Raw genomic sequence first — 22259 nt, forward strand, 5'->3', positions numbered from 1 at the left:
CCCAGGGGTGATGTTTATACCTGGCCTGAGGCTTCTTGCGCCTGTGCTGGTCAGTATGGAGCTAGCAGAGTCTTTCATCAGATAACACATTTTCTGGTTCATGTAAAGATGTCCAGCATATCAACAAAGACATGCGTCACGGTGATGTGAAATATGTATCTGCGCACGGCAGCCGCTTTCACCTCCAGCCATGACAACAGCAAAAAAAAAAAAAAAAAAAAAAGGCCTGACATGGGAGAGCAGACCATTCAGTCTTTCAGCACCATTTCTGGCCAGAATCCTGAGGGAAGAGTGGGAGGAGAACGGGAGGCCACTGAGCGTCCTCGGAGGGGAGGCAGACAGGGATGGGGCAGTGTTGAAAGGGTGAGAACCGCCATGTCTCACAGAGCGGAGCAGAACCCAGCGAGCTGTGTTCATGTTAACGTACGAAGTAAAAATGCTCTCTGTGCAGTTTTAGACACCAGGAAGGAACCACCAGGGTGTACTGCGAAACTATTTCTGAGTTGGCTGAGATCTTTTGCAATAATTTAAAAAACATAGCACACATCAATCAACGTGAGCATTTATTCCCATGTGCCTAATTTAACCGTAGCTTAATTTCCATCTGCAGTCTCTGGGAAGTAATGGTATGAAAACAAGACAAAACTTTATATTGTTAGATTACAAAATAATGGACAAAAATGTGAAGAGTAAAATATGCAGCAATCACTAAACTACATGTGATGACAGATTTGTTTGGTTAACAACCAATGTTTTATGAATTTAGAGAACGGCCTCCAAGATGTAGTTTTTTCTTAATTCTGTGGGTAAAGCATTGCAAGCATGAGCCTCCCTTCAAAGAATGCTTAATAAAAAGACCTTTACCTGATCTTCTGGTTATAGCTCCTGTGGACACGTTTTGATTTTTGCTTAATTGAAATTATTCAGGGGACAAAAGAGATCGCACAGACTAGTAGAATGTATTATTCCTTATATATACACACAAGTTTTCCTAAGCTACATAGCAATGTTAAATGAAAACTGTCCAGTGGTTGAATAAGTCTGACTCAAAGTATATAAATCTTGTTCTAAAATGGTGTCTATTGTTTTAATCTTTCCTGTTTGAGTCCAACTTATAGGATAATGCGATTAGAATCAAGTATGTGTGAAGCTTCAGTATTTACGTAAATAATTGCTGTGGCTAAAAAGTATCATCCAACAGTTCTTTTCCATTTTACCTTTTTTCATTTTGCCTAAATAACCCAATCTTTTTATATTTTGTTCTCCAGAAGGTTTTTAGCATTTTCCTATTGTCTAGATGCACATTTCAGAGCAAATATTTCTTTCTTCATTATTTTTCTGTCCTCAGGGGAGAAAAAAAGAAACATTTCCATGAGCAGTTTCCATATTGTACATAAACAACTATAAATGTTTGTTTTCTTCCTCAAATACACCTCATATAGTTTTCACAGCAGTGCAAATCTCATTATCAAGTTTTTCTTCAAACATCCCACAATTTCCTCTTAAAAAAAATTTGGTGCTATTACACAAAGGACTACATAGAGTTTTGTACTAAAAGTTGACAAACAGTAACTTCAGAGCTTTATTTTGGCAATAAAATACCATTATTTTTAAACTTCCCCTTATAAAAGTGTTGGGAAGATGTTTATAGCTATGGCTATGTTTTTTAACAATGTGCCACTCGTGGATGAAAATTAAAAATCGAAAATAAACCGACTGTATGGCTTAGACCATAGCATGAGAAAGAGAAGGCAAGAATCCTAATGAACCACAAAGTTACAGAACATGTAGATAAATAGTCGTGTTTAGAAACCCAACATGAATCGGTACCAGATTATGTTACTGTAAGTTGTGGGGATTTTTTTGTGACATGTAAATTTATGACTTCCAGCAATTTTTATCCCAAAGGCCAGGACACTTGAGAGAAATACTTATCCAAAGCAATCATCCCTCTTGGTTTATTGAAAACAGTTTCTCAAAGATAAAATGACATCTTGGTTGAAGTTCTTTAATCACAGCCCGCACTAATCAGGATTTAATTTTAACAATGTATTCACATCTGTGTCAAAGGACTCAATGTCATCTAAAAATACAATTGTTTCAGCTTGAGTTCTGCACAAAAGCTAACCAAGACTCGGGGGAATTATAGCATTTCCACTGTAAAGCCGTCGAATATAGTTTACATGATGTGGCTACTAATGAAAACGTTTCAACCCTGCCATTGGGTCTGCTGTAGTATGAAAGCTAGGTCTCTGAAAAATGACCTCCAGTTATCTCATCAGTGGACCTGATAAGACACCAGTCTTTTTTTTTGTTCTTGCTCCTGTCTGTGGGAATTTCAGGTACAGGCTGCAGGAAGGCAGGAAGAAAAGTCTTAAAGTTCCTGCATGTGGAACAAATTTAGACAATCCCATTCTTCAAAATCTTGGTCATAACCTTCTGCATTAATTCAAGCATTTGTATCAGCTTTGCCATGACAAGAATTTCAACTTCTCGGTCAGGACTATAAATTATAATTCTCTTACCACTGCTAACCAGCTAATCAGCTCCCAGTTCTTTTCTAATCTTTTCTGACTAAAAGTAGAGTACTACTGTGCTTTGCAAAGGTATTCATAACCTTTATATATTAAATTTTTCATGTTATAATAATAACTCCAGTGCTGGGATTTTATGTAGACAAGCACAAAGTAGGAGATGATAAAGATTATTATTATTACCTGATATTAAGACATGGAAAAACCACAAGCATACCAAAGCTTGACGTCAGTCCTGTCCTGTCAAGGAGGTCCATTGCAACTCTGCAGAAATGCACTGCTAAGATGCAAAAATCTATTGACAGGATGACCATTAGTGATACACTTCACAAATACAGGTATTAAGAAAAAAAAGAAGGGGTGGGGGGGGATGCCACTGTTGAGAGAAGGCCACATGGAGCCCAGTTTCCAGCTCAGCAGGGGACACAGTACATGTGTGAAGGTATTGTGGTCAGATGAGATAAAACATAAAGTTGACATTTTTTAAATTGAGTGCAAAACACAATTTAAAAGGCACAAAACTGATGCTACAGACCTAAATTCAATTGAGAATTGATTCTAACCATGAGCTAGCTTGCAAATAAAAATTTGCAAAAATGTCAGTCTCCAAATGTGCAAAACTGGTAGACATAAGGACAAAATGTTGCTTTTCTTGCAGTTACGATTCTACATGGTAGGTATTCAGGTATTGACTGAGGTAACCTGAATACTAACGGATCCCACACATTAAAATTCTAGTTTGCATAATTTTCCTTCCATCTTTCATTGATGAAATATTTTGTGTTGCACCATCATATGAAATCCAAATTGAAAACACTGAAGCTTGTGGTTGTAATCTGACAAAATGTGATTGAGTTCAAACAATATGAATACTTTTTGCAAGGCATTGCAGCAGTACTGAAGTGTATTAATGGAAGTTTGGTCAGCTTTGAAATTGCCAATGTAAAAATGTTCCAGAGAAAAGTGAGGACAGGCTTATTGGACCAAAGGAGGAGTTTATTTCAAACATGTCTGGGGAGAATCATAGAAGATAGTAAAATTTCCATGTCAATACAGACTGTCTCCTATAGCCTCCTAGATTGCATCTATACGTTGCCACTTCAACACATGGCTCTAACGTTTGGCACACACTTTCCATGAAGATGTCCTTCAGCCGACTATCTTTAGTCATGTTTTTGATTCTTTCAGAAAATGGCTTTGGCTTAGAGGTGTGGTCCTAGCCCAACCTTAGGCCACAAGATCTAACGTGTAATCTACACTACCTTTAAGACAAACAAAACATTGTTTAGAAGAGAATGTCATAGATTAAATCTAAGGAAGACTTATGCAAAAAAAAAAAAAAAAACTGGAGTTTCTGGAAGGCCTTGGCTAAACAAAGATGTCTGATCACTGATCACACATAATCTATTGACAGCTGGAAACAAATATGATCATATTAAAATGTCGACTGAGCATCACTGCGACAAGCGTGCAGGACACCCTGGTAGTTATACCTCACTGTACAGTACATATGACCAGTGGGAAGCCTGTGACTATCACTGCTCTTCTACAGTATAGGAATACTCAGCAGGGAGCACTGTAACTGCTGGGGGGATCGATAACCTAGTCCATCGGATAACTGAACCTCGGGGTAGTGAGGGAACAGCTCCTCCTGACCCCTCTCTGCCTTCAGAGACAGTGTGCCATCACAGCAGGTCAATATGTCTAGAAGCAGCAGTATGGGGCCATCACATTTTGGGACAGCAAGCTGACTTGTCATGCATGTTATAGCCTCAAAAAATATATAAATATATAAAAATACAAAGCAATTGTCTTAATTACATGTAAGCATGTTCTCAAAGGTTTTAGATTGCAATAGTTTATGCTTTGAATTGCCTAAGCATATTTTTTTTACCCATTTTAGCATTACTGAAAGAAGAAAACTGTGATACGTCACCTTGTATATAGATTATAGTGCGACAGAAAAGGTTATGACCACTTATTGGATTGCTACAATTTGTCTTCGAAACACAAACAAGAGCCAACTTCAGTGAAAAATACCAGAAACAACTGCCTTTCTATTAACACCAGCCATAAATCAATAAAGGCTATTCTCCGAAGGCCCTCTCTGCTGCTTGTCGCAAGGTATCGATCTCCCTAAATGCAGGTGTCTGCATGTTGTTTTTGGAAAAACACTGGCCTTTCTGTGAGCCGGTATGCTCCCACCTCCCCCTCCTTCAGCTTTTACTCCATTGGTTTCTGTGTCCAGGCACCATGGTGAAGCAGCCAGCGTAGCACCTCCACAGAGGCCAACGTGTGACTTGATGCCATCAATAAAACCATCGTCTGAGATGGACCTCCGTCGCGTCCCGCACAGTTAGTACTGGCCCTTTGCGATGAATCACCTTGATCGAGGCGTGCCCTCGAGGAGGAAAAACACTCAATATCTCACCAGTTGATTTTCTTTGGATCCATACTGGTTTATGTTTGTGGGGGAGGAAGGGGGGTTATTTCTTTTTCCGCTTTTTACTTCACATCTTCAGGGTTCTGGGTTAGTCAGTTGAATGAAGGACATGGAAAAAAAGTTAAATGGAACAAAAACTTTAGATATTCAATGCAATACCAGGAGGAATGTAAACAAGAGAGCATTTGCTATTTGTTTACAGTTTGTTATGGGTCAGTGAAAGTTACGTAGCAATCATAGAGCTAAAGTGTTGAAAATGTAGGGGAAATTGTGAGAAACAGCTTGAGTTCATTTCATTCTCACTGTTCTTGGCCTCTTGAACAACATTGTGCAACAAAAGAACAACAGCAAGTGTCGTTGAACCATGTTCAATCGTTTCATTTTGTGTCCACCCCATTAAAGTGTCGCAGCAAAACTTGTAGTTGCACCTCGACTCCCCACATAAATATTCTTCTTCTGATGTTTTATGGCAGACTGACTGCAAGTTGCACTTACGCTACACTATTTCTAACAGATTTATCCATCCATCCACATTCTTCAAAAAATGACATCTCTTATTTTCATTGCATTGACTTAGAGAAGGTTTTTCCACAGTTCATACTTAGGAGTATTGCCAGAAATCTGAAGGAGTTGTTACATTTGCAAAAAATAAATAAATCAATATTTTTGTTCAGGGGCGTTGGGTGATTCACTTGTTTAGCACCTGAGGCTGTAGTCTGCTATGTAGTTGTCCTGGAATCAATTTCCAGCTGGTTTGAATAAAAACAGGCTTGATTGTGAAATAACTCTGGAGTATGTGAACTTGAACTGTCCCCTTGTATTTAAATGCAAATTGAATGATGCTGATAAAACGGCACAAACTTACTGAAAACAACAAGATGCCAAGACTTACCTGTAAATCTGAATAATCAGCTTTTCTAATACTAATCCAATCAGAGTTGGTTAATTTAGCTGAAACTCATGTAAAAACATATTTGTCTGGTTGAGAATGCTCTTAATAATTTACCAAATAAGCTAATAACTATTTTACAATGTGTTAAGGGCCAATAAGAGCAGAAAAACAACAATAGACTTAAACATTACACTTAGCCCAACTTCTTCTGTGTGAGAGGCATGAGAACACAATGGCATGGTTAGCTTACCTGGACCTCCTTTGGCTCGGCCCTCCGGAAATCAGCTTTTCATCTGGTTGTCCCAGCAGCTCAGCCCAGTCCAAGGTGTTCTGTTCCATTTTTATGGGTAAAACCTTTTCTTCTTCTTGATTATTTTATCGGCAGTTGGCAAGAAATGTGAAGTATGTATTACCCCCACCTACTGGTGGTCTTATTTTTTTAGATGTATTATTATATTTTGTAAATCAATTTTGTTTTCATAATAAATAAAAAACTAATTAAAATTTGAATATTTTTACTTTCTGAATCTTCCTGTAGTTTATATATTAAATTAAATGTTTCTTTATTTTTCTCTACATGGTTTCTTCAATTCGCTGTCCTTGTTTTGTAGGACACGCCCACAGGTGAAGCTCATCAGCCTAATCAAGGCGTTGTTCCGCCTTTCCACTGTGATGCATTTGCTTCTGCAGGATATTTGAGCATCAGACAAAGAACAGCTACATCACAAATTGTTTCTAAGCCAAAACCAGTATATGATCTATGGGTTAATAACCCTTAATGACTTAAACATTCAATCGTGTACTTGTGTACTGCTTAAAACAAATCTGTACATCTGTACCATTACAACCCTTGTTTTTAGTGTGGGGAAGACTACCGCTATCAAACTAAGTGTAAAGGTAAAATGCAGGGAAAAGATGACAACTCACAATTAGCTAAGTTGATTTTTGTCTGAGAATTAACTGCTGTGTTTTTATCTTATCACTGACAGGTTGCTTGGCTTTTGTTACAACTTTCTATCTTTGCATGTGTGTGTGTGTGTGTGTGGGTGCGTGTGTGTGCGTGTGTGTGTGTGTGTGGGTGTGTGTGTGGGGGGGGGGTGCGTGTGTGTGTGTGTGTGTGTGTGTGTATGTGTGTGTGCGTGTGTGTGCGTGTGTGTGTGTGTGTGAAAAAGAGTCCCAGATTTGTAAATATTGTAAATATATCCGTGAGAACAAATGCATATTGGTGGTCTCTTTTCTGTCTCACACTTGAATAACAAACATCAGCGAGATAAATATTTGTTCTGTGAGATAATGTCCTAAGGTAAAAAGTGCCAAGATAACTAACAGTTTTGTAATCATGAGTCTTTTTAGGATGTGGTATTATTTTTATTCCTGCAGAATCCCATTTTTTATACAGAATACTGTTGGCACATCTTTACTCGGAAGGAGGTATTGCTGCAAAGTCAATTGCTCAATGGAGTCAACCAATTTGTATTTGATTAACTGAATTTGACTGTGCTGTATTAAATGTGGACTTAAAGCAAGGCAAGGTAACTTTATTTAAAATGCAGCTTTTGGCAAAAGGCACCCCAAATTTCATCATCAAATCTAAATCAAAGATGAGATGACATTTGTTGAGAATTGGTGCTATTTGAACAAGGCACATTACTGTTTGAAACACCTCCCATTGTGTAGATATCATGTGCATGTTGGGAGCACTGGTGGAGAGTTGGCTCTCTCACACTAACACTTGACAGCAAACAGGAACAGCATGGAAGACACCCTGTGGATCCATATCTTAGCAGAACATCCTATCAAGATGGACGTGTCTGGAAGACAATAAATAGCTACCCACACTGATGGGACAACAGGCAGACATCTGCTAGGATAAAGAGTTTTCAAGCTATTTTCACATTGTTTTTCATTGTAAAAGTGAAATAAAAACAACTCACTTAAAATGAATCAGTCATGTCTGGTTACTTGACAGATCAGAATAATGCTCAGAAACCAATAGACCGTGAAAGACTATACATGACACGTAAGGTAAATAAATAAAATTAAAATCATGCCTTCCATTTGTAGTATTTGCTTCTTCTTCATTCACACACGACTGATGCAGCAATAAAAGTCCCACCTGTTTGCCAGTGTTGTTGAGTCAACCTAAAAAAAAGTCAATGAAAACCATCTTCCATTTAGAGGCAATTTCTAAATATTGCTGTTTGCAAGGAGCATCATCAGCCTTTCAGAACTGTTCCTTTAACTTTATTTTTCTATACCAATTATGCTGTGCGTGTGCACAAAAGATATTCTCACCAAGATAAATAATCCCAGCAAATTTTATCACATCTAAAATATCCATAACTTTAATTTTTGGTGTGCTTAATCTTTTATTTCATTCTGTCTTATTTGAGATGCTTCTATAGTGTTTGAAACAACAAACCCACATTGTAGCTTGATGGGTGGGTATGTGACAGCACTCAGCCCTAACTCATTGTATGGGACTATTGCTCTGAGTCATGTTGTGTGAGTGCGTGTGTGTGTGTGTGTGTGTGTGTGTGTGTGTGTGTGTGTGTGTGTGTGTGTGTGTGTGTGTGTGTGTGTGTGTGTGTGTGTGTGTGTCCTAACTGTGTAAACTCACACATAGGGATCTTAGGCCTGTGGGAGATAAAGACCTCTCCTCAAATGTAAACATTCTCTGAAGTGGTGAGCAGAGCAGCTGTAGCTGGACATACACACATTTAGAGAAATGCAGTCCCAAGGTCAAGGTTAAGCGGTGCGCTCCTTCAAGACCCACTTTCCCTCCTGGCCCTCCATCTTGCTGTTAAATCTGTTGTTGAGTTGAGGTGCTGAAACATGGGCCACTCCAACAAAGGAAAAAGCTGTGAGAATGTGCAGAGTAGGAGAATGGAGTGGAGAGTTCAAGATCTGCCACAATAAAAGGGCTAAGAAAGCTCTATTTATTTTTCCTATTTATAGTTGTTTTTTTAAATCAAATGGCATCATCTCCATAGCTAGTGCAGTGTTGTAAAGTCTGTTAAACTAAAATAATATTTGACTTTCATAATAAATCATAAATCTTGTCATGTCAAAATATTTGTGTTTAGGGAACCCGGTCCTGCTGCGATGGCATAGGAAGGAGGTGCATTTTGTGTCTGATAAACCATTTTTGTATTCATCTGGCCATACATTTTGGAACATTATCTTGCTGTAAATCCCACATGAACAACAGATTATACTCCATAGTTTTACACAGTAATACAGTTGGGTTTTTAACTGAGCACACCACAAGCCACACAGAAGATCAAAACATATAAACCTCTTGAAACTAAAGAGAGAGATCTTTCTTTTGACCATGATTGTGCTTAATCATACCACGCAAATCGATATAATCATCGTCCTGTCCTTCAAGGGTTGCTGAGATATTTACGCTATTGTTTTGCATTCATGCTTGATGCAACCACTTGGATAATATTTTTCAAAATAAACTACTTCCTGTACGTTTATTTTCAAGTTACCAGTATACACACAAACACCTACGAAAACCTCTCACATGCCACCATTTAATTTATGGTTATTATGAGTTTTTTGTTTATGCAAACAGGCATTGATAGTTATAATTACACTTAGCAATAATATACAGAATGCAAAGAGGTCTAGTTTTTTAATGAAGGGTTTTCTTCTAAATTCCTTAGAGCACAAACTAACTAACATTTGCGACATAACCTTAATTGGACAATAGTCACGTAAAAGGATAAGTTTAAAAAAAATGGTGCAAAGTGCTGTTTGTGCCTTATAGCAGAGAAATCTGTGTACAAACCATCACACTTAGCAAGTGCTTACCAAAATACCTTTTGCTCATTGAAGGCCATTAAAAATGTAGGAGACCTGCAGCTTTTTCTGGTAATCTTTGCTTGAGTCCATCTTTATTATCTTAGTCAATGGAGAGAAGTGGATCCTGAGGTAAAAATAACCAAGGCTGCTTCTCATCAGTGTGACACTTTTATCTGACGTCTGAAATACACTCATACTGATGGATGTATGTGTATGTGGCCACTTACATGTGATGCATCTTAGGAAACATAAGGGCAACAGCAGGACAAGTGTTTCTAACGTGAAAGTGATCATTGCTTTTGTCTCTTGATATGAGAAAGATTTGAATAGATTTAGACTCAAATCTGAGGTTTGGATCAAGGTGTGATCTTCATCTCCAGCAAAATTTCAATTAATATTTTATATGTATTGATATGTTATCTTCTTTATGCATACATGCAATCTAAGGACAAGTAAATTATATTGGTGGCAGCGGAGGAAAATATTTGAACACATCTAAATTTTTACTTCTCCAACAAATTTAGTTTTTCTTCTGTTTTGTGCAGTGACAGTTTTGCATTTACAGTAAACACTAGAATAAGAATGGCTTTGATGCACAACTAAGGTTTTATTTTTGCAGCTGACTTTGTGAAAGGTCCAAAAAGTAACAAGCATGACCAGATACAAGGGACAGATCAGTCCAGCACAGACCAGAGCAAAGGTGGGCATTAGCTGGGTTTCAGGAAAACAAGGTGAGAAATTGCTGCTAACGTTTTACAATAGTTCCACTCTACTGAGCTATTGATTTTACCCCTAGTTTATTCGCTGCCTTTAGTGGCACTCTTCCATTCTCCTTTGGGATTCAGAAAAAAAAAGAGTGCTTCAGTGCTGAACAAGAAATTCAAATGTGCAGCAAATCATTTAAAGACGCACCCCATGAGATGGCTTTCCTTGTTTTCTAAACTGAAACAAGAGTTGTCTTGGCTTTGCTCTTTGCTTCTGCATCCCTGAATTGCTTAAGAATGCAAACACTTGCTAGAGTTTGTCGTGTACAAATAAAAGTAACAAAGCATGAAAGATAGCGTGACATCAGGAAGTTTGCTGCGTTTAAAAAGAAGGTTTCGGAGTAGAGAACAACAGAAGTTCCTTTTCCTGAGTAGATCACAAGATGCATAGATGGCATGCAACATTATACATTTACTACCAATAGCACTAAAAATTTGATTTGAAACTGTTTCCAAAGCTGCAGACATTTATTAAACTCTTACACTTTTAAATTAGTGCTTTTTGGAGCAAAAGTTTTATCTTCCTGGTTGTTTTCCTTTGCCTTAAAGAGACCAACATATTAACTTCATGGCCATGGAACCATGCTTTTCGTGCTTTTCATACTTTTGGCAGTGTGGCTTAGTGAAGAGTCCAGCTGGTAAATGAAATCAGCCTGTCAGAGAAGGAAACTCTGACAATCCTTTTACAAGTGGCTGCTATTCCTGTTGCTGTTCCACTTAACTTCCTATGAATATGCTTGGATACAGCATGCTGTATCAAACCAGTGTTTTTTGCAATTAGGTGGGATTAGTGACTGATCAGTTTTTGTTTTTCCTAGGATTGTGTAGCCAAGTCAGAAAGACTGAGAGAGCATTTATGGGCTTTGGAAACCTCCTGAGTTAATTAGCTGATTAGGTTTTACACCATCAGACTCTCTTTGGGCTTCTTTACAAAATTCAAATTTGCTGAGACACTTAGCTTGGGGTTTTCTGCAATCAGCAAAATTACAAAAAAATAAATAAGGGCTTGGAATATATCAGTCTATGTGTGGTGAATTTTTTTTACTGAATGGAAGGTATTCTGCACTTGTAAGTTACACTTGTTAAAATTGCTTTGAGCTTAAATATTAATGCTTTTAAGAAAATTTAAAATGCATATTAGTGGGGGGGTTTGTTTTGTCTGGACTTTATATGAGTCCATATTTAAAAGACTTTTAATCTATTTGCCAACCTCAAAAACAAAACAGAAATTGGCAGATGGAACAAGAATCACCCTCTACACTACAGAGCATGTTTCTGACTTTTTTATTTTAAAAGATAATCTGCTTTAAGGCCCCTGGATGGCGATTGTATTAGGAAAATAAACTGAAAAACTTTTGATGTGGACATGTGCGAAGCGCAGGTTTTCTGAATTAGATTTCTGATAATAAATGTGAGCACTGGCTTATGTCTCTACCTCTAAATAAAAACTTATCCAACAGTAAACACTCTTTTCCACATGGTTTGATCTGAGAAACAATTGCTTCAACAAACATATGCCAATGTTTTCCAACAAAAATGTGTTTCTAATTGAAAACATTTCCATGGCAAAGTGACCCTGCATCCGAGAATACATATCAATAACACTTAAGCAGACTCAGATGTTAATTGAAAACTTAAAACTTTTACATTTTTTATGTTTTGCATACAAAGTGCATTTGATGCACTACACATCATCTGTTTTAATCCCTCAAGACTCAGCTGTTTAGTTCAAGCTGCTTGATTGTGTTCATGCTTTAATGGTGGGTAGTTTAAACCCGTTTCCAGGAACAGATCCAACCAAGAGTTTTTCAGCGACGCAGAGATACGGTCATCAGATTGGCAAAAGGAACCTTGGCAGGCAGTTTGGTAGCAGGCAGGCAAGGCAGGCAGACGGGCAGGCGGCAGATAAAGAGGACTCTATTAGTCTCGGCTCATTGTACCACTCTGATTTCTTTCCACTTCCTAATTGGCTGGCTTCTGTAGGCTTGGCGGCCATATTTCAGCTTAAAGGGGAAGGCTCCGTGGGTCACGGGAATAAAGGGGCCCGTCTGACAGGTCAGCAGGCTGATGTCTACAGCATAGTCTCAGGTCAATGGTCAAACTAACATCAAGATAGGCCGAGGCAGTATGGGTCAGCTCCTTCACCAGAGGGCCCAGCATAAGTAAGCCGGCAGACATGCTGGAATGTTGCATTGCTGAGTTTTACAAGGAATATTCGTACAAAAAGAAACAGCAAGAAAACATTTAAACTTGCCATCTATAAATGCTGAACTTTTTGCTTATCCTAATGACCCAAAACTAAGCCATTAAAACATTATTTCAAGTAGAAACAATAACTTGAAATGTCATTAAAATGTAAGGTTCTTACAAATCTTACTTTTAGAAATATGTATAGTGCTTGCTTTTGCAAACCAAAACACTGATAGTTACTCCTTATGAATAGATTTTTATTGGTGAGAATTCCATGGACTGCAGTCTTGAGTGTTAAAAAGTCGACAATACTCATCAAGTTTTTTGCAATAGCTCACATTGTATTTGGTACCTTATACCATAAAGTGTATATCAAAAGAACAAGTAGTCCTAAGACATGAATTTCCGTTATGTACATTTGTCCGATCTAAGCTGCCCAAACGTGCGTATGAGCTCACACACACAGACTGAGATCAGTCTGCCAGGCACCAGACAGCAGAGCACAGCCAAATGAGATGTGTGAGAGCCCCCTGCTGCCAAGAGGCAGACAGAGAAGCAACAAGCCCCTCTAATGGAGACATGACATGCTCGCTAGGGCGGAAACTCAAACAAACGATTAATGGGCCATGGAGCCTTTAGTACAGAATACGAATATCCTCTCCCCCTCCCCCCCAGCTCTTTCTCTCTCTCTCTCTCTGTGATCCCCCTTGCTCCTGTCCTGTCCCATGTTGTCCAAGCGGATTTGGCATTTGAAGACTCAGGCTTTTACTCAGAGGCGACACATTTCTGCCATCCCTCAATTCTACTATGATCCCTTTGAGATCTAAGTGGACAACGCAATCATACGTGCTTGAGACTTGAGCGGCAGCGGAAAGTGATTTAACAGGCGACATATAGCGACTTGCAAAAGTACTTATGCTGCTCTGATTTTGCTCCATTTTGGCCCATTTCAATCATAAACCTCTACGTACTTCATTGTTGGTAATAGTGAAATGGAAGAAAATGATCAACTCTTTTCAAAAACATTTCACAAAGTTCCAACCACTTCCCTTCAGAGGAAACCTACTTGGTAAATTGAGCCCTACAATGTGTGACTTCATTTCTATACAAGCCGGCTCCCGAGAACTAGAACCAAACATGGAGAAGAGGCATTCAACTTCTATACAGCACAAATCAGGAACAAGCTTCCAGAAAGCTGCAAAACAGCTGAAACATCGAATTCTTTTACATCAACACTAAAAACCCACCTGTTCAGATGGGCTTTAGAACCATAACAAATGAAACATTGACCATCATATTTGATCTGCATGATTTCGGTAATGGTACTCATCAAAATGTGATGTTCATTCGATTGTTGACTGCGTAGTCAAATGCATGTATTTTTTATGACTTTGTAATTGTTATTATTATGTAAAGCACCTTGAACCGCCCGGATGTTGAAATGTGATATACAAATAAACGTGATTGATTGATTGATTGATTGATTGATTGATTGATTGATTGATTGATTGATTGATTGATTGATTGATTGATTGATTGATTGATTGATTGATTGGTTGGTTGGTTGGTTGGTTGGTTGGTTGGTTGGTTGGTTGGTTGATTGATTGATTGATTGATTGATTGATTGATTGATTGATTGATTGATTGATTGATTGATTGATTGATTGATTGATTGATTGATTGATTGATTGATGCAGATGTTCAGGGAAGGCCTCAGAGGTTTGTGAGACAAATAAAGGAACACCACTTGAAAAAGTTAAATTAACTTTTTGGCCATGATGCAAAACAATGTGTGCATGGAGGAAATTTAACCCAGCACATCAATTAAACATTTAATCACCACTTTGAAGCATGGCTGCGGTACCAAAACGATGCATGTATATTTTTTTTGTCAGCAGCGACAGGGAAACCGGTCACATTTGAAGACGGATGGAACTAAAACAGTGGAGTCCTTGCAAAAAACCTGTTTTAGAATACAACTATCAACTAGGAGAGACACTATATATATATATATACATATTTTGTAAATGTTCATATGCAAACATGTTTTAGAGCGTACTGCGCTCACTTTCATTAATGCTACACATGTGAAATGGGATCGCAGTATATATTTAAATAGTAAGCAGCTGATAAAGAATTCAAAACAACCATCGATACATTCATCTCTCTCTATCTGTCTGTTTTCAACGAGTCATGGTGGGTGCCCATCTAGACGAGTTGCCAGTGCTGTCTCTTCCATCTGTGTAGCTCCTGAGCATTGAGTTCAGAAGAAAAGAAAGAAAGTCCATACATTCATGTGTTTTGATTAGCAGGTAATGATCTTTGATCTAATGCGCTGACTGGGAAAGTGCGGCTCCCATTGAAATCCGGTGGATGCTTGGCCGACCTGGAGCCAGTGTCACTTCTCGTTAGGGCCTGCGGCTCCATGACCTCCCCGTTGCAAGTCCCTGCCCCCTCCTCGCAGCATGAGCACCCTGCGTAATGATATCAATAGCAGCAGGGGTGCAATGAATACAAATCCGCATGCAGAATGTTTGGACAAGAATTCGCTCGCAGGCCCTCCCTCCCTCTTTCTCCTCCCAATCGCCACCGTTCCATCTCTATCCTCTACACAACGGACTGGGTCAGGATGTGGATGGTTGACTTCACTGAAATGCAATTGTCCGCAATTGCAATAAACAACAACTTCAAATATATTACAAAATGTAATAACATATGTCCATAGTAACCTGAACTACATTGGACATTGGGAGCCATGTGAGAAAATGTCTCCAACTGTAATCAATTGTTTGAATCAATTCACGCATGCAGCTGATACTATTCACGCTGCACGTCATGTGACGAGTGCTACATGCATAATTAAAAGTGTACGTAACTTGGCTGTTCATTTACATAAAACAGGATAGTTTGATTAAAATATGGCTTATATTGCACTGCTTTAAATAGGCGTGTTTCTATATAATATCGTTTATGGAGTTCAAGGCTAACAAGCTGTGTTTGTGGCTGCGTCTAATAAAATATTCTATACCTGAACAGACCACTGGAAAAGAAACGCTTTAGCTCAGGCTATTGAACACTTTGTGCAGTGTTGGACCTCGCATGCCAGCCACCAGATTTCCGTCTCTGGTATTGACACAGTCATTTAAAGCACCCTGACCCACCGTGCCCATAACAAAGGTATGTTCATGGAAACAGCCAATGAAATGAATCAGGAAGGAAAGAAGTAATGCACTACTTTTCCGAACTTACAAGTCTGGAAAAACTATAAAATCCAACCTGAGAGATCTGTTTATTATCCGTTGCTGCACCTCAGCGAAGGAAGCCACACTGAGAGCGTGCATGCATAAAGAGAAGCCATGTGATTTTTTTTTTTTTTTTTTGCTCAGTATGCATGCAATGAACACATACCTTCTGCACTCAAACTACACTATTTTAAAAAACTCATGTGGCTTATTAATGCTGTATGAAAACACCACTTTTGCAAAAGGGTCATAAATATTGAATATTTATATTTCGGTATCCCTTTGGAAAAACAGATGCAGCGCCTGGTAAATGTATTAACACCCTCTGAACATTTTTGACATTTTGCCATGATGAAGATCAAGAGACACAGGAGACAGATCAGGGACAAAATCATGGAGAAGTTTAAAGAAGATCAGGAACATGTCATAGAGAACGCTGTAATCCACAATCTTGACAGAAGAAAGCATTAGGCACACCTAGTGAGCCTCCTAAACAGACAGGCAGGGGAAAGGAGAGCGTTAATCAGAGTGACACTGTCCTCCAGAGTGACAGTGGGTCAAGAAGCCCACTGTCACTCTGGAGGAGCCTCAGAGATCCACAGCTCAGGTGGGAGAATCTATTAAAAGGACAACTGGTCATTCTGTCCTCCACAACCCTGGTCCACATTGCAGATTAACAAGATTTAAAGATAAACAGGAGGATGCAGCTAAATTGAGGAAGAAGGGTCAGACATGGTGGCCTACATGAAAACTGCTGTGTAGAGGAAAGCGACACTAACCACACAACCACAGCTACAGTGGAATGCTAAATATTAAATCATATTCATATTTTAGACTGGCCCAAAAAAATCTAAATCTAAGTCCCAAAAGGTTTGTAGTATTTACTCTGGATTGAATTTGTATTCAATTACATGCACTACTTTTCAGATTATTTGTACATAATTTATAAAAAACATGCATAAATTTCCATCGACAGATTTTTGTGTTGCTTCAAATGTCGTTGTTTTATGAAAAACAGGAAAAGGCTCAAGGACGCACTTACTCTCACCAGGTTCTGTAAATGAAAGAGACGATTCTTTTAAAACTTCCCCACTCTTTATTCCACTAATTCCTTGAACACATATAAATCCGTATTCCTCTAAATTCATATGTGCAGAAGCAGGGTTACAGTAAAAACCCAGTTGCTCAGACAAGATATGAATCATTTTTCTGAGTGTTAGTCTTCACAGCGGCGCGTCGGTTCCCTCTCTTCCAAATGGCCCAGTGACACGGCGCACACGACGCTCCCCTTCTCTTTTAACGAAAGTGCGGTTCACGGCGTCATTTGCGACCGTGAAAATGTTGACATATTTGAGGTGGTGCTTGTATCTGAGGCGTGCTCCTCGTCACAGAAGCTCCATAGCTCATGGTCTGTCATCGCCCGAGGATGACACCATCTAAAATCTGTTAATTGCACGCAAAAGCACGTAGGCTCACGCGCTGTCAGTATGTGGTGCAGGAGACAAATTACTGGCTTCTTGCTGGATGTGAGGTTTGTGGCAGTTTGTTGGCTACTATGGGCTAATGCGGTTTTGTTGTTGTTGGTGTTTTTTAGCATAATCACTACATTTTGGTGTTTTCCATAATTGTCTTTTCTGAATTTTTAACCAGTTTTCAATAAATACAAAAGAGTGAATAAAAATGCTTACTTAAACTGATGAGGACCGTTTTAATAAATATGTAATGTGCATCGCTTAGATGGCGCTTGCACAAGTGTGAGGAGCCCCACTTCCCCTCATCCAACACTTTGTCTCAAAAAGCTTTTATTCGATTACATCTCAAATGCATTATCAATTCGACTACAAGAAATACACTTTTTATGTGTACATGAGGGTTTTACGTCTTCTGTTCTCTTGCGTCCTGATTATTTCAGCTTTTGTTGCAGCATTTGCTTTTCTGCTCTTCGCATCCATAACGACGACAATGCCCAACAGATGTTGATTATTTTCTCATGACAACGTGTCCTTCTAATGCTTGATAATGTAATGAAAAGAGAAATGGCCTCCAACTATATCTAGGCGGAATGAGAGGAAAGATTAAGATAAATAGCTACATCTGGCTCTCACTTGAAACTCTAAAGGAAGTGAAGATAACCAAGGAGGGTCTGGTTATTCATCACCATCCAGACATGTGCACATGTACCATTGTAGCAGCTTAGAAAAACAGACGCAAACAGAAAATCCACGTCCGCGCACGGTCAAAAGCACCACCCGACCAGTCGACCGTTGTTTTAAAAGAAAGATCAAAAACACACTTTTGTTGGGTTTCGTCGCTGCAAGAAGAGAAAGCGAGGAATTGACAGCCGAGCCAAGAGGGGAGCTGGTTAATGTCACCTATCATCTAGACCCTTAGTGCCCCACACACCCGCTTGCATCGCCCTCTCGCTCTCCCTCTCTTTCTTTTTATTCTCGTTCTCCAGGGATCGACTTTTCCTGCAGATCCTGACTGACATAAACCCCAGAGCCTAAGACCCCAAACAGAATTCACTGCAGACCTCGGACTGCTTGTCTTCTGTCTGCCTCATCTATCTCTTTCTTCTCTCATTTCCATCCCGTTAACCATTGCTCCCCTTTGTTCTTGCGCTCGATCGATGCACCATAACTCAACCGGCCTCTTGTGTTTGATGTCTGAGCTCTGGATATCATTTCAACCGTTTCTGCTGAACCAGTGAACCACGCTGATAATACCGTGTCTCACGGACGCAGGCACGCAAATGACATGTGCACGCACACACGCATACACACACGCATACACACACGCACACACGTTAGTGCAGACATACACTTAATTATAAAGATATATGGGAGCAGGGGGATAACTTGAGTTATCAAGAGTACAGCAAGCTCAGAAAACAGCAGGTGATTTATCAAGAGATTTACCTTTCAGAGTAGATATCAGTTTAGGGCACAATCTTGTAGATTAAATTAACTACATATTTTTTTTTACTACTTATTAGCAACTGGAAGGAGGTTGCCTAAGTTTTATATAGTATTGTAAACTGCAAACCCCTTGAAAAAAATTGCAGAAATGTCTCAAAGAAGCAATCATCTGACATTTTTATTTCACAGATGTACAATAAGTATGTGTTATTAACAGATTCCGTTATTCATACTTTGTCAGCGACAAACTTGACTGTGTTTTATTGTGATTTTATGCTATGAGCATCGCAAAGGAGTAAAATCCTTTTAATTGTTACAACAGTTTGTCACCACAATTACAGGTGACAGTCATTTGGGATGTGTTCCTACTGGTTTTTGCCCTTACTTCTTTGCAGAATAGTTCATTTTAAATCTGATTGGAGGGAAAAAGGGTCTGTGCACATTAATTTGTAGGTTTTCAAGTCTTGTCACATTCATACTGCTTAAATGAATTTAGACCTCCGTTTTGACTGGGCAATTTTAACACATTTATATACTTTGACCTAGACTACTTCATTATTTTTGTGACTGTATTCTGAGGGATGCTATTCTGCTGTAAGATGAAGTTTCATTAGTCTTATGTCTTTTTCATTTTCCAGTTTTCTTCCAAAACTTCCCTATATTTACCTGCCTACATCTTGACTCCAAATCAGACTATTTCTGGAGAAAATTATAAGGATACATGGGGGATATATGTATGGCATGTTTGGCACAAAAAAAAGAAGAAAAGAATTGAGTATAAATGCAAGCCTGTTTCATATTTGTGCATCAGTATCCATTCAGTTGTGTTTGAAATCCCAGTTAAATACATTGAAGTTTATGAGTGGAATGCAAGAAAACAATGGGGGGGCTGAATCAAAGGGTTTGAAAGGTGTTTCTTAAACTTTTGTTTGTTTAGTTTTAGCAGAGAGACTAATTCCATAAATTACTGTAAAAACAAGAAGCCACAGAATACTAAAAAGAACACACACAGCAAAAAGTAGAACATCTCTTCCCTTCAATCTTCTGTCTGTGACGAAGCTTTCACACTTCATCAGGTGTTTGAGCTGCAACTTGCTGCCCAGTGCGGAGTCAAGCAGACGCACTTTTTACTGTAAGGTTTGCTTTGACGCTGTAGTCGGACATATTAATAACTGTGGGATCAAATCGTCTTTAGGAAGGTGTTAAAAGCTGCAATCTCTAATGCAGAAAGTCACTGCTCTCAGCATGCATTTGCTTGTGAAGCACAGAAGGGGAAGAATTACTGTTCCTTGCATGTTTCATTGAAGATCAAGAAAAATGAGGGTCACTAAATTGCAGTTTATACTCTCATTTACATGCCATATACATCAATTTTAAAGCTTTTTTAATACAATTTCTTTAAATTGGTTGTCAGAAAGTTGTGATTTCTATCATTTTGAAAGCAAAACGTTTGAGCATTGCTTAGGCAACAGAGAACAATGTTCTATAAGAAAATATGTAATTGAACCTCAACAAACAACATCAACCCGTCTGCTTGTATAAATGAATTCTACACATGTATTGAGATTTTGTGTGTAATTTCTTTGCTTGATTTGAGGACGGACTGATAAAAAGTCATTTCTGAAAACAGACTTTAGTGTTTTATAAATAGACATTTTCTTAGTTATAAAGATTAACACTCGCTGTCTTACCTGAGTGACAACCTGCCTTGTCTTTCCCATCTTGAGGAGTGGCCCAGAGGACTGGGCGTACCCCAAAGAAAAAGAAAGCTGTTAATTATGATGTAAAAATTTCTAGATACAGATACATTTTTAAATGTAAGTCATACATTTTAAAATAACTCCATTTGCGTTTTGATAAAAAAAATGTTTGTCACTAGTCAAACACAATTAATCGTGTAAGTGGAATTTTCCCACTCTTTGAAAAGTCTCAAAATAAAGGTCAGTTTTTAATTTCTTAATTTCAATATTACAAAGCGTAACTATGCCGAAATCTGGGATCTCTGCTTCTTCGAGTGCAGCGTGGCAGCGGCAGGAGATGTGACCTATCATGTCATGAGGCAGAGGCGTGTCTTCAGGTGCACTGAACTGGGAGGGAGTGCAGTTGTCATGTTTCCTAACGTGTAGCAGGATGTATTGCTGGCAGAAGCAGCGGGGGAGCTCCGGCGTCTCTCCTGAACACTCACAGCCTCATGAAAGAATGATGGTTGATTACCTGCATGAGATGAGCTACACAGACCCTCCGGACACACAAGATTGCCTGGTTTACGGCAGAGTCACCACGCAACTGTAAATGAAGGAGCAAATTTGTCTTCATCTCATTCTGAAGAATTCGTTTTAAATTCCAGTAAATGCAGAAAGTTAGCCGTTTTCCCAGCTTACCTTCAGAAACCTCTCAATACAAGGGTAACTGCACACTAAAGTCATATTGTCCATCCGTACCTGGTGCTTCGGTTTTCACCATCAGTGCCATGTTTTGTGCCACAGCTTGGCGTTTTAGGAGAACAAGTTCCAGATGGCTCGAGTGCCCGTCAAGTTTCCTCCGTCAGCCACTCCGGTTATCGGCAAGTTCACTTCACTTCAAGGAACCACTGACAGGCCTGTTAATTAGCACCTTTGGGCTTTTCCACCCCCTCCACCCCAATACATGGAAAACACCAAAACGTTCGTACGCTGAAGAACTCTTATCTTCTTCCTACATCTCAAGCCCGTTTGCCTGCTTTAAATCAGAGTTGCACTGTCAGGTGCCGTTTAAAATAATTTTCACTATAAAGAACATATTTTTTAAAAATTGCAAATTGAAGTTGGAGACTAAATGGTGAGATCTGCCTTAATATACACGCAACTAAATTGAACTTTCATGTAGATGGCATTGGCATTTACCACAAAAAAAATGAAATTGTAAACTAAAAACAATGTAACCCTCCACATTAGAAGAGCTGCTTTGTTCAAAAGTAATAGCCTAGTAACAGCTTTCTGCCTTTTCTGCAAGGTCAGTCTCAGGCCCTTGGCCCCTACCCCGAGCGGAACTGAGATCCTGACCTGTTGGTCATTTGTCCGAGGAGCAGGTTCGACGCAGGTCAGCATGCAGAGGAGGAAAAATGAACTGCTTTGATCTGGAGCTGCACGGGACTGAGAGTGATGAAAGTGGTCCCGGTAAAACACTAGAACGACGTGTGGTCAACAGGCCCTCAACAAAGCTGCAGTCTGTAATTAAACCGCAAATTAAGTGCTAGAAACTGGGACAAAATGTGCAGGTCAGTTTACATTTGTAGGTGCTCTAGGCAAAGGGATTTGGGACAATGTTTTGAAAACGATCTTTTAAAATGATTGACATTTGCATTAACAACTGTTATATTAATTTGTAACTTTAATGTTCTTTGATGGTTCAGTTATAACAAATTTATTTCGGTATTAAATCTTTTCTAAACGTTTAGATCAAGTATTCTCAACCGTCCATAAGT

General features: G+C 38.9%; 1 long non-coding RNA gene across 3 annotated transcripts in view; it reads right to left on the reverse strand.

Annotated features, from left to right (window-relative positions):
- The window catches only part of LOC103473797 (uncharacterized), a 102074-nt gene extending 95610 nt beyond the window's left edge, over positions 1–6464 (reverse strand). For 2 of the 3 annotated variants that reach the window (XR_535066.2, XR_535068.2), the window contains exon 1: positions 6120–6464. This is a non-coding gene — a long non-coding RNA (uncharacterized LOC103473797). The remainder of the gene's footprint in view (positions 1–6119) is intronic. The other variant, XR_535067.2, reaches the window with a different exon arrangement.
- Positions 6465–22259: the final 15795 nt, after the last annotated feature.

The sequence above is a fragment of the Poecilia reticulata genome, chromosome 12, assembly GCF_904066995.2.
Source record: "Poecilia reticulata chromosome 12, P_reticulata-male-v2, whole genome shotgun sequence".
Lineage (NCBI taxonomy): Eukaryota > Metazoa > Chordata > Actinopteri > Cyprinodontiformes > Poeciliidae > Poecilia > Poecilia reticulata.